Source organism: Microtus pennsylvanicus, chromosome 15, assembly GCF_037038515.1.
Source record: "Microtus pennsylvanicus isolate mMicPen1 chromosome 15, mMicPen1.hap1, whole genome shotgun sequence".
Taxonomy (NCBI): Eukaryota; Metazoa; Chordata; class Mammalia; order Rodentia; family Cricetidae; genus Microtus; species Microtus pennsylvanicus.
Genome location: NC_134593.1, coordinates 12,955,447 through 12,969,124, shown reverse-complemented (window position 1 = coordinate 12,969,124; position 13,678 = coordinate 12,955,447). Strand labels below are relative to the sequence as shown.

At 41.7% G+C, this 13,678-nt stretch overlaps 1 gene segment (V, D, J or C); it reads right to left on the bottom strand.

Moving 5' to 3' along the window:
• LOC142836109 (T-cell receptor alpha chain constant-like) overlaps positions 1-13,678 on the bottom strand; it is a 417,115-nt gene that overhangs the window by 97,300 nt on the left and 306,137 nt on the right.

Here is a 13,678-nt window from a genome sequence, read left to right as displayed (position 1 = left end):
TTAGTTATACAGATATTTGACTTCTGCTTTGGGCTGAGTTTCGCCCTTTGGGTCTTTCCTAGAGGCCTCCAATGCTAATCTTGTTTGTTTTTGATCATTGTGAGGATGGCTGTTGGGACATGGCAACAAAGAGGTTCTTTTTTTTCTTTGTTAAATTTTTTTTTTTTTGTCTGACAGACCTGTCTAGTGGTGAGAGTAGAGTGTTGAAGTCTCCCACTATTAGTGTGTGGGGTTTAATATGTGAGTTAAGCTGTTAAGCTTTAGAAGTGTTTCTTTACATATGAAGGTGCCCTTGTATTCAGGGCATAGATATTTAATATTGAGATTTCCTCTTGATGGATTTTTTCCTGTGACTAATATGAAATGTCTTTCTTTGTCTCTTTTGATTGATTTTAGTTTGAAGTCTATTTTGTTAAATATTAGGATATCTACACCAGCTTGTCTTAGGTCCATTTGATTGGAAATTTTTTTCTTTCTCGCTGGTTCTGGATCCGTACCCTGGACCCACAGAGATCTCTGGTTCCGGCTTATTCCCTCAGAGGTCCCAGACTTGTGTCCGGACCTGCAGAGCTCCTGGTTCAGGCCTCACAAGAGGTTCTTCTTAAGTGACTTTGTTAAATGTTGAGTAACGTGCATGTATGAGTGTTGTGTTTATCAAAAAAAGAGTAGGATTGAAAAAAAATATTGATATTCACTCCCTGGAGGTCTTAGAGAAGTTCATGACTTAATTTAGATGTTGCTATTTTACTTGTGGTCTTTTAATGACTCCTGTCCACCTAGATGCAACGGCCACATGCAGAGGTCAAGAGTACCTCTGTAACTCAGATCCCTGACTGTAGCTCCTGCTGAGGGTTAGTCTTCCAGAGGTGGTTGGTCACTGTGCTGAAGAACTAATCAAACTGGTTAATATGGCATGCACAGACTCTTCCTAGTATTGGTGTAAACTTTACCAAGAAGCAGCATGAGAAACTGCTCTGAGTGAGACTATTGTGGGAAAAGAAAATTTGGTACCCCCAATGAGGATACAGCTGTTAGAGTTCCCAGATCTTCATTCCCTTCCTCCACAGATGTATGCATCCAGATTTGATCCTGCATGATCTGCTATAGGTGTGATGTACCCCTACTCTCTTGACATTGGTGTTTTGGACGCAAATGATAGTATTTTGATTCCAAGCAGGGACTCCTCATTGTGGATTTCTGCCAGTGTTCTTGAGCCTTCTATGATGTAGAAATTTGTTGCTGCTTCTGCCTGGGTCCTTTTATATCATGCAGAATCGACTTGAATACAATTCATGTCTTGAAGCCAAGTTCAGCTGGCCTGCTGCAAAAGCAAGACATTAAACCACTGAAAATTTAGAGATATTTATTACAGAACATAGTCACAACAGAAATAGCTGAGTGCTACAGATTGAGAGTAAAGAACTGTAGTAGTAATTGGAGCTGCAGGGCTGCGTCCTTGGCACCCCTGCCGCCTGTACAGCTAGCTTTAGCTTATGCCCTGAAATAATTACATGGAAACTATATTCTTTTAAACACTGCTTGGCCCCTTAGTTTCAGCCTCTTAGCCCATTTCTATTAATCTATGTAGCACCACGAGGTGCGCTTACCAGGGAGATTCTAGCCTACGTCTGTCTGGAGTGGGAGAATCGTGGCGACTCACTGACTCAGCTTCTCTCTCCCAGCCTTCTGTTCTGTTTACTCCACCCACCTATGTTTTAACCTATGAGGGCCAAGCAGTTTCTTTATTGCTTAACCAATGAAATCAATAGATTGACATATGACAGTCCCCCATCACTTCCCCTTTTTCTGTTTAAACAAAAAAAGGAAGGCTTTAACTTTAACATAGCAAAACTACATATAGCAAAACAGTTATCAAGCAAGAATTACAGTTAAAATATTTATATCTATTTTATCTTTTATCATAACTAAGGAAAACTATAACTACCTATCCATTCTTCAACTCCATCAAAGACTCCAGAAGGATATAATATTACCTAAGTAAACAAGAACTAAGAAACTTCAAACTCTAGAAATGACAAAGACATCTCGCTGCCTGGACAGTCACCCAAAGTTCCTTTGTACTGTTGGGGTATCCATCTTCAGCCTTCAGGCCCATAGTATCCAGCAGACATTTTCATCAAGCAGGAAATTCCAAAGACAGTTCAGTCATTTTCTGCTGTATCCTGCAGAATGTCTTGCAGACTCTTTCATGCGTCAGGAACCCCGAAAGACCATCTCACCTTTAGGCAAGTTCAGCAGTCCTCTCTCTGCGGGTTCTCTTTGTCCAGTTTATGCAACAGTCCAGGCAAGAACAGTTTCTTGCCCAAATGGCTATCAAACTCCATAAGGATCCTCTTCGATGCCCATCTTCTTCTTGAAGTAGATTGGTGCTGCCAGGAGCAGAGTGTCTCATTGTCATGAAAAGTTTTAAGTTATTAAAACATTAAATGCCATATTCTGCAGTCTTTGAAAGATATGAAGAATGTCTATCTAACTGAAATGTATCTCTATATATCTAGAAAATCTAACTAACATGACTACTATTACTGATGATTATCCATTAACCTATATTTCTTAATTATACATTACATTTTTTAATGAACTACACAATCACAATACCTTAATCAAGATCAGAAATACATATACATATAACAAAATAGACTGTAAAATCCATACCAATGCAAATTATTCATATCTATATCAAAGAACTTCTACCCACAAGCCAAGCTTCTACACTGAACTCAGAGTCTCAGGAAACTGACCATTTGGATACTACAGAAGAAAAGCAACTGACCCTGACCTCAGACACCAGCCTTGCGAAAAGAAACAACAGAGTCTGCCATTTCAAACACAGTTTATCTGAGAAATTGGATGGTTATCCAATTTCCCCATTCTGCCCTTAAGGAAACCCTCTGTCCATTTTCCTATAGTATCCTACCTTGAAGCATGTAGTCTACATTCTCTAGAACTCTGGTCACTGTGTTTCTGGGTCATGTGTCCACATCGCTGCCACCTCTCTGGCATTACCTAAATGTTTGGGATCTTGCTGTTTGGGGGTCATCTAAACTCCCATCCTTTATTTCTTCCAACACGTTTAATTCTTATATATAAATTCTTACTCATTGACACCAAAGACCAAGAAAGGCTTCCCAGATGGTTACAGCCTCACCAGACCCCTTCCCTCACAGGACTTTTAGCCTATCCCCCAGCTCTGGTTTCTTATCTCTCCTTCCTTCAGAAGGTCACTCCACCCTTAAAACTAAGGCTGAATGTTGGCCAGCCAGTATGCCACCCAGGACCTCACCCCATTTGGGGTCAGGGTTTCTAGCTCCTCATGGCCATGTGATAGGAGTAAGAGTTTTGTCTTAACTCTGTCGGCAGGAGTGGTAAGCTCACTGTCTTATCCTAACGCTATCTCCAGCACCTGAGATGGCCATTTTTGCCGCTCCCAGTTCTACGCTTAACACAGGTCATTCCACTGCTCAGCACATAGTAGGTAAGGGCTAACCCACTTTCCAGGGGCACCCTGGGACGTCCCCTGTTTCAGGACCCAGGGAATTTGATTTCTTGGGAACTTTCTTCTGATGGCACTTCCATCTCTGGGGGACATTGCGGAAGAGGAATGAGCCCTGGCTCATTTTAGACCTACAAACATAGGCAGTCTCCTTAATTCCCAAAGACAATCTTTTGGATTGTCCTCTAAGATGTTTCAAATGGCCTTCAAGTCAGATCTTGGGCTGGTTCCAATATGTCCCTTGACAACCCAAACCTCTGGCCTAAATTTGGTTTGCTTTAACCTTTCCTTTGTAGAACCTCGACAAAACTCCTCCAGCGAAGCCAGAAACAGAGGTTCCCTGTTTTCAAGCCTCCTTTAATCCCCACTCCTGTCCTTCCCTTGGTTTCTCTGTCTGTTCTGCAAGTCAGGTTTTACTATGCCCAGCTTCCAAACCTAATTCTCTCAGCTCCTGATTCAGCAGATGAGCACCCCCCCCCTTGATCAAACTTCATTGGGGCTGCCCCCCCACTCTGCTTTTCCACACATTCCTCCCTTCTCCCATACTTTTGTTCCCACAGTCTACCCACCACCGCCCTCTGTCTCTCTCTGGACCCCTAAAGCTTGCCCTTTCTGTGTCCCAGGGACAGCTAGCACCTAGAGTCCTTTGATACAAACAGTCCCTTTGGATTCTGGGATGTCTCCTTCCTGAAGGATTCTGACACATGGGTCTGAGGAGAAATATTTAGAAGGCATTTGACAGTGTGTCTGGCTAGCCAAAGGGAGGTAGTAAGTTTTTAAGGGGGCATGTTAAATACCCTTAACAACCCACGGCTACAGGTTATTTTGTTCCATGCATGCCGATATTGTTTGCTTGTATTTTAGAGACAGAGTCTTACTAGGTAGCCCAAGCTGGAATTCACTCAAGGCCCAGGTTAGCCTTGAGCCCATGGTGATCCTGCTTCCTTGGCCTCCATACTGTTGGGACTACAGGTATGAGCCACCATGCCTGGCTTGTGGCAATAGTACTTTTGCTAATACAACCAAAATGTGACAAGAGATAGTTTCTTGAATGTTAAAACCTGGAGTTGGAAAGCATGCTCGTGAACTTATTGTATTTGCTATATTTAAACAATTATCCTTCTAAGGTTTAGATGGAACGTCCGCCCAGGGATGGCTTTGTGACACCATCCATCATTCAACAGGGAAACAACTGATTCAATGAGTAAAGCAGCTTCATGGTTACACTGAATTATATAATATGAAAAATATAGCCGTAATTAAGGCCACCACTACCACCACCAGTATCTCTTCTGTTTTCATGTGTATGTGGTTTACATGTGGGTATATATGTTTGCATGTGTGTAGGTATATTTGTGCACACTCATGTTAGTGCAAGCAGAGGCACAAGGTTAAGGTCTAAAATCACCCTGAATTTCTCTTCCATTGCTGGCTGAAGCAGGGTTCTTGAGCAAAGTCTGAGCTCACTGACATGGCTAATCTTGCCAGTCAGCTCGCTCAGAGGATCCCTCCCATCCCTGCCTTCCAAAGCTGGAATTGCAGGTGGCTGTCATGATGGCCAAACATTTACAGAGGTTCTGAGCATCCAAACTCCAGTCCTCACATTGGCACAGCAGCTTCTTTAACTGCTGTGCCATCTCCCAGCCTCCAGTCGCTAGTTTTCCCTAGCTGATGTTATGCTGTTATTTTCACTGAATTGAAACACTCTCTCATGGAGTGAGAATCAGGAGACTCCGGCAGCTAACCAACTATGCTTAGAAGGTGCAGGAGTTCGTAGTTTGCAAGGCTCCTCTTTAAGACTCTATGAGCTGCAAACATTCTCTGGGGAGAGATGAGTCTGCTGGACTTGACTGCAAGTCTTCTAGCAAGCTCTGTGGGTGCAGCTTTTGTGAGTTATTGCCAATGCTCATGAGCCTTTTGCTCATCACCTTTTTGTTGATGTGGTTGCCTTTTAGTTGCTGATGTGCTTGTAGCCCCGCTCCCAGGCTGCGTTAGCAACTCCAACGCACCCACTGATTCATCAAGCTAGACTTGGAACCATTTTCTTGATCTGTTGTTGGTGCCCTATCTGGGATCAGTAGATCCGAACAGGAAAAGTCATATAACATGTGACCAGCTCAGCTTATTCATTTGAAAGAAAATGCCTCAAGTTTGAATTGCCATGGCTGCCAGTCACTCTTTCAAATAAAACTGTTTCATGAAAAACAGTGCTTCTGTTTACTTCATAATGGCTGTGGTTTAAGTCATGCTGAAAAATGCTTTATGCATACATCCAATTTTGTCACACAGACCACCGAGAAGATATATTCAAGGGTTGAGAATTTATTAAAATTAATGTTTTTACTTGTATGTAAGTATTATGGGCTGAATTATGCCCCAGTCTTCCCCATATACACATGTTGAATCCCTAATGCCAGATTTCATTAATCTCTCTCTCTCTCTCTCTCTCTCTCTCTCTCTCTCTCTCTCTCTCTCTCTTTCTTTCTGGGCAGCTACAATATTGAGGAAAATACTTCCCATTTTTGGGAAACTGTCAGCTTATATATACTTTTATATCAATTTATAATCCTCTGGGGCCCTGCATACTGCCTTTTGAGCTCCCTGTCCATCCACTCTGTCAATGGGTATCCTGCAGGTATTCATATATGCTCAGATTTCAAGTTAGAAACATCCATGTCGTGCCCCAGAGACAGAGTTCCACAACATCCTCTAACTTCAGAACATGACTGTACTTGGAAATGAGGCTGCCAGGGTGAGACCTAGTTCAATATAACTGATACTCTTGGCAATTTGTTTGCAGGTTCTATTTTGGGAGCACAACGTGGCTCGTTTGTTTGCCCTTTATTTAAAGATGGTCTTTCTCTATTGGGGAAGGTTGTCTTTCTCTATCAAGGGCATTGCTTTGGGAGGGATACATACAGAGTTAACAGGAGGGAGGAGAGGGACACTATGTAGCCAGTCAGATCAGCTAAATCAATACCCTGATTAATGAGATGACAGATGTTATAGCTACATTGTCTGCACACCCAAATGATGTCCTTAGAAGAGGAGACTTTAGAATGTGTGCTCACAGAAGAAAGTCCATGTGGTAATGTGGCAAGAAGCTGTCCATTTGCAAAGCAAGGGGAGAAGCTTCAGAATAAACCAACCCTGCCAGTCCTTGAGTTCTAGACTCAAGAACTGTGAGAACATAAGTTTCTATTGATTAAGAATAAACACTCATGGCAACCTGAGCAGACTAATGCAGGGCCCTGAGTTGTAACTGTCCAATAATACATGCACACATTCATACAAAGAGGCACACGCAACCCCAGAAAGCTGATAGAGTTAATAAAATGTTTATCTGAAGCCACCCTTTTTCTCATGAATATGTGGCAGGGAAGAACACAGTGGATATTATTAGAAAATTGATGTGACTCCATTGCTTCATGTTAAGGCACACGACATTTGACCCAACATTGTTGTTTCTGCAACATCAGTGCAAATGTCAACAGGATGAAGGGAAATATCGCTTTGGTATTGTGAAAATAGATCTGAGTGTCCTGCGTTCTCTGAACAGGTCTCGGGGTCCTGAGGACTTGACAGGCTGCACTTTGAGAAGATTGTCCTCATTCTCTGTTGTTTGTGCTGTCAAAGCTGTAACAGCAGTGGAAGACTACAGCCTCTCTACCGCTTCATCCCCCTACCTGCCTGCTAGTGGCTGTGACTCCCTTAGCGTGTGCTTTTGCTAACCATTGCACAATGATCAGACACCATTGGAGTGACAGCTTCCTATGTTTGTAGATATGATGGATTTGACCTTCACTTTTTTTTTTGAGACAGAGTTTCTCTGTGTATCTTCAGACCTGTCTTGGAATTCACTCTGTAGACTAGGTTGGCCTCGAACTCACGGAGATCCACCTGTCTGTGTCCCCCGAGTGCTGGGATTAAAGGTGTGCGCCACCACCTCTCAGATTCACTTGCACTTTTGGTTGGAATTTCTGGTGTGAAAGGCCATGAATCTAAATGTTGCCAACTATAATTTCTTCTTTCTGACAGTACCCTGGAGGTCAGATGTTGCACCCTTGGTGACTGTGTTTGGTGACATAGGACTCAGTGATGGATCTGATTGCATTATGTTCAATATGCATAGTATGTTTCACTAAATGTAAGTATTCACTTATTTAAGTGACAAGTTTGCTGGCATAGGAAGTTTCAACAATGATCTAAGAGTTTGCATATCTTTGATATACATGCTATATTTCTTTAGCAATGATTCAGTATTCTCATTAAAATAAATATCTACTTATTTAGGTGGCTGGTACTTGGAACTGATAATGCAATTTTACAAAACCATGAACGGGAAGAATGAACCACCATGGCTTGTGGGTTAATGAGTCAAATAGTAGCTTAACAACCAGACAGGACTGAAAATTAACCAGGTCTTTGGACTGAGACTCATTTCTGGCCTCAAAATGTTTATTTTTTTTGTGTTAGTTACTTGTATTTTTGGTACAATGAAAATACCTGACAATAGTGGCTTGAGAAAATAAGATTAGATTTTGGCCTATAGTTCCGTGGGATGCAATCTGTCATGCAGGGGAGGTAACTGCCAGCAGGAGCAGGAGACAGGTGGTCACATTTTGTCCAGTCTAGAGGCAGAGAACCTTGAATGTCTGTGCTCAGCTCACTCTTCCTTTCGTTTCAGTCTGTGACCCTGTCCTATGGAAAGGCACTGTCCACATTTAGAGTGTTTTTCTATATCACTTAACCTGATCTAGATAATCCTTTCATAGACGTGTCTAGAGATTTGTTTCCATGGTAACTAAATTCTGTCATGTTGACAATTGTAACCATCATAATTGTCAAGTTCTCATTTGGGAGATTGAGACAGTTTCAGTTCTGACAAAACTTCCTTTTGCCATCTCCGTGACACCTGCTCACCTGTAGGAAAAGTGAGCCTGGCAACCAGCAGAGGGGAGCTCCCTGGTGGAATGTGGACGTCTGGAATGCCCCTCCCCCACTTAAGTGTAATACATCTCCACTTTTCACTGTTATTATAATCTCAGATCTTGAAAGGATTTTAAGATACCCCCCAGTTATGCTTGTGTCCTGCAAAAGAATACTAAGAATCCAAATGGACACATAATTATTAGTGTTTTTATTTTGCAAAAGAATAGTAAGAATCCAAACGGACACATAATTATTAGTGTTTTTATTTATTTGATGTGTGTATAGTTACAGACAGGATGCATTATTATGTGAGGAATAAATCAAGTTTTTGTCTCACTGTCATCTGGACATACCATGGCCATCGCGCTCTTGAATTGCTACTACCTGGGAGACCTGTACATGATGGGGGCCGCTGACTTGCTCTCATGGAGGGGGTATTGCTCACAGACCTGTTAACCTCTTCAACACACCTGTAAGTATCACCAACCACGCTCACTGTTTTTGCCAGGCTACACTGATTAGACTGTTACTGTTACATTATCTAGGGTGAACAGGAACTTACCCATTTCCACAGGGAAATTTACACAGCATATGTGTGAGCACAGAGTTTTAATTGGTTCTGACTTTTATAGATTCAGGAAGAATTCTTCAAGAAATATATGAATTTTCAAAACAATATCATGTTTCACTTTTTAATTTGTTTAAATCTGCTGTAGATTTGTTGACCAATTAAAAAAGACATTCTATTAAAAGTTTTTGGAATATTCCAAAAGGGATTAGTAGAGTATTGTTGCAAGGAGCTGCTTGTTCATCCCAGCCACACAAAACTGTATTAATTAAATCACTGCTTGGCCCATTAGGCCCACGTTGGGCACTAATTTGTAGGAGGAGGGCCCACTTGTTTGGACCAGCCACCCAGAACCAAAATAATCACACATAAATTGTATTAATTAAAACACTGCTTGGCCCATTAGCTCTAGCTTTTCATTGGCTAACTCTTATATTAATTTAACCCATGTCTATTAATTTGTATATTGCCATGTGGCAGTGGCTTACTGGCAAAGACTCTAACGGGCGTCTGTCTCAGGTGGAGGATCCATGGCTTTTCCCTTCGCCTCTTCTTCCCAGCATTTCGTTTAGTTTTCCCCACCTAGCTCTGTTCCCCTATAGCTCTGCTATAGGCCCAAAGCAGTTCCTTTATTAACCAATGAAAGCAACACACAGACAGAAGGACCTCCCACACCAGAGTACCATAGGCTTGTCACTTAGCCTTAGCAATTGCTAGCATTCACCATATTTTCTATTTGTTTTGTTCAAAAATCTAAAAATACATCACAAACATGACAGGTCATTACTGCACATTTCAACACACATTACCATTAACTTTGTGTGTGGCTTTTTGAGGCAGAGTTTTGTTCTGTAGCACAGGCTGACCTAGGATTTACTCTGTAGTCCACATTGGTTTCAAACCGGCAGCAATCTCAGTAGCTCAAACTCTTTGATAATAAGGAATACAGGTGGAGCCATTATGATTGGTTTTATTATACATTAACAAAGAAGTGTAATTTTTTGTACGCAGTCACAATCTCATTCCAATCTACCAAAGTCAATAGTAATTTCCTCAAATCACTTAATAACATCTCTGTTGTCAAATTTGTTCAGTTCCCCCATTTATTTTTTACATATTAAAAATGGAGATCCATTTAAAGACAGTATATCCCATTTGGTCAAAGTGGTTACAGTTTTCTCTGTCCCCTTTACACACTTTAAAAACTGTCCAGTCTCCCTCTGTTTCCCCTTCAGTGTGCCTCGCCCCTTCTCACATCACTGTTTATGGGAATGATGGGGCCGCTAGTCTGCAAGAATATCTCACTGTACCCATCCATTCTCCTTTACTTCAAGGAAATACTCAAGTAGAATGGCTTATAAAGCAGGGAGATTTATTTACTCAGCCTTGGATCAGGAAGTTCAAAGAGCAGGATGTGGAGCTTATGAGCTCCCATGTCTCATTATAGAGAACAGCATCAAACAGGACAGCAAGTAAGGAGCACACAATGCCAGACCAGGCTCGAGAGCCCAGAGGACCAACCTTGTTCCTTTGCAAGCTTAGGAATCTTTCAGCATTTAAGATAACTTGCTCCTCTTGTAGAGGACCCAAGTTTGGTTTCCAACACTTGTATAAAAGCTCACAACTGTCCACCACTTCAGTTCCAGGGGATCTATCATCCCCTTCTGGCCTCTCTGGGCATTGCCATGCATGCATATAGTGCACATTTGTACAGGAAGACACAGCACATAAAATAAATAAATAAAATAAAGTAAATCTTTTTTCAAAAACCCAACATTTGACTGGGGCCCAGGAACTACATCAGCTCCTTCCAAATGGAAGTCCTTCAGCAGCTGGTGTACTTCCCACTGGGCTCTGCTTCTTAAAGAATCCACACTGCTTTCCAATACCATGAGCAACACCTAAGCCCTTAGGGGACACAGTCAGACCAAACCCAAACCACAGTTCTTTCTCTCTGGGTTTGATTAGTTGTTCTGTTGTGAAATAATTTAGCTGGTTCTTCTTGCTTCCTTGATTCTTATTAGATTGGATTTAACCTATATACTTCCATCAAAAATACTATGAAGGTCGTCTGCACCGAGTATGGAGTCATGCCAAGATGGACTTGGTGGCAGATAACACGGACGACATAGTGACAGATAAATCTGCTGCTTTGTTAGGGTACCCATTCCCATTCCAACCAGCAAGAATCCTGAGACATTCAAATGTTTTAATCCTGTCTTGACATGCCATGTATTTTCTGGTGTGGTTTGTCTGGGTAAGGTAGAATTCATCACATTTATTTCTGTAGCAGTGAATGTCTACAGTCTCCTGTAGGAAAGGAATTATAAACCATTACTCTATTCAAAAGTTAATATCTAGGAGTTTGCACTTTCATCAAATAAGCAATCTATTTCTGTATGAAAAAAATGAGAATTTCATTAAAAATGTTATGTTTGTGAATTGCTCATATTCTCTGAAAATGGGCTTCTTTGATTTTTATTTTGATTGGCCTGGTGCTTCTATCACTGAAACCGTATAACCAGTCATTTTCAACAACACAGAAAGGATCCCCTGACATCGTTCCCCCTTGTGCATGGGTTTTGCGTTCCTGGATTGATAAAAGAGGAATCCGACACAGTGTTCTTACTGAAGATTGTCACGCTGTGAAGAAAAGATTAATTTTTGCTCATGTTGGACCACGAAGAGAATGGAGAGGAGTCTGAGACTTGGCGAGCTCTCAGATCTGTGGTATAAGCTGGTTTGTCTCTGATGTGCGCAGAACTACTGCTTAGTTCCCAGGAAACTTCGCACCCAAAACTAAATTCACGTGGGTGGAGAGAAATTGTCTTTCCTACAGAATGAGGGAACTTCTGGTGGGTTAGTGAGAGAGGGGGACGGCTTGATTCTCAAGTTCTCAGTGATTCTCTACCATACTGTCTGCAAAGACCAATTAAAGCTTATTTAAAAAGCTCTTCTGGCTGTCTTGATGCAATACAAATTTCCTTCCACCACATCTTTTTCTCTTTCCTGGTGATTTAGTTCTCCCTAGGCATGGCCTACATTTTTCATCACAGAGCCTTTTGTTTCTGTGTAACCTTCTTGCTCCATTGTTACCTCATTTGACAATTTTCTCATCAGAATGAGGTACCCAGGATTTGGGAATTCAGTATCATAGTGTCCCGCCAGGATCCACTTCCAGTCATGACTTTTGAAAATACATCATGGTTAGAAGCTGGGATTTTGCAAGCATGTCATATTCCAGTCTAGAAATAATTTCACAACTGCTTTTCTGAGCACTTGCTTTGTTATCTACAAGGTTTGAGGTCTTTGAAAGAAGGAATTGTGTAACCGATACAGATTTGGATTCAGGGTTTTGGTTTCTCGTTTACGTGGTGTGATCCAGCCGACTGGTACTCAGTCACTGTCATGTCAGTCCACTTGATAAGGCTTGGGGAGTGAGGTTAGGACTTGGTTACTGAAGACTTTGGTGATACTTGTTCCTGTTCTGAAATTATTGCAGTAACAATACAGAGAAAATATCTTAAGACTCAGGGCAGTGATGGTGCACACCTTAAATCCTGGCACTAAGGAGGCAGAGTCAGGCAGATCTCTGTGAGTTCTAGGCCAGCCTGTTGTACAAAGCGAGTTCCAGAGAACCAGGGCTACATAGAGAAACCCTGTCTGGAAAACATCAAACAAACAAAAATAAAATCAGGGCAAGGAGGCAACAAAGCTCCAACATAATTTCCCACAGCTCTCGTGGACTCTGCAGTGCTGAGGCCGGCAAACCCTAACCCTAACCAAATTACAACTGGGTGTTTCTGAACGTAGGTTTAATATGCTTTAACCTCTGTGATGTACCCAACACCATGAAACACAGCAGAACAAAAACCCTTTATTCCGTTTCTCCTCTGCCTTAGAATCTTCCACCAAAGCTGTTACTGTGGTTTAGTGTCTGCAAACTCAGGCATCAAACCTTCACCTCAGTTACCAAAGCCACACAGAGAAACCTTTTCTCGGAAAACCAAAAACCAAACCAAACCAAAACCAAACCATCACAACTGTAAGTACGGAGAACTTAAAAAAGAGAGATGGAAGGTGGAAAGATGAAGAAAGTTACTTGTTATCAAACTGGGAAAAATAGTTTAACCCACTAGCAATGAAAAGATAAAGCCTTTGCTAACTGCTGCTTTGAGCTGTTAATTAAGTGATGCTTTTCTAGAAAGCTTTACCTGCTAAAAGATGCTGGTGACAAACTGATGACACTTTTTGGAAGCCAATTATCAAAATTCAAAGAAAGTGCTGCTTATATTTGATTGCTTCAGTGATGGCAAGACCAACAGTACAGTGTGTATGCTCAGCTTTTGTTCTTTCGGCAATGGAGTAGAGTTGAGTACATCCTAACTGAGGATGATCGCAGTGAGTGCTTGTTCTTGGATGCTCACGGCTGCCAGCTAAGTTGCCATTTAGGTTCTGGGAACTGACCCAGGTGCTTTGCATGAGCAGCAAGTGTTGATAACCCCTGAGCCATCTTTCTATCCACCCTCCCACATTTATTTGTTTTCCTTGTTGGTATTAGCTAAATATTAGTGCAAATTGACTTCAGGACCCCTTTTGAGGTTGGGTTTTTAATGAGAATAGATTGAAAATGTACTAGGGATGTGATGAGGGGAGTGTACAGG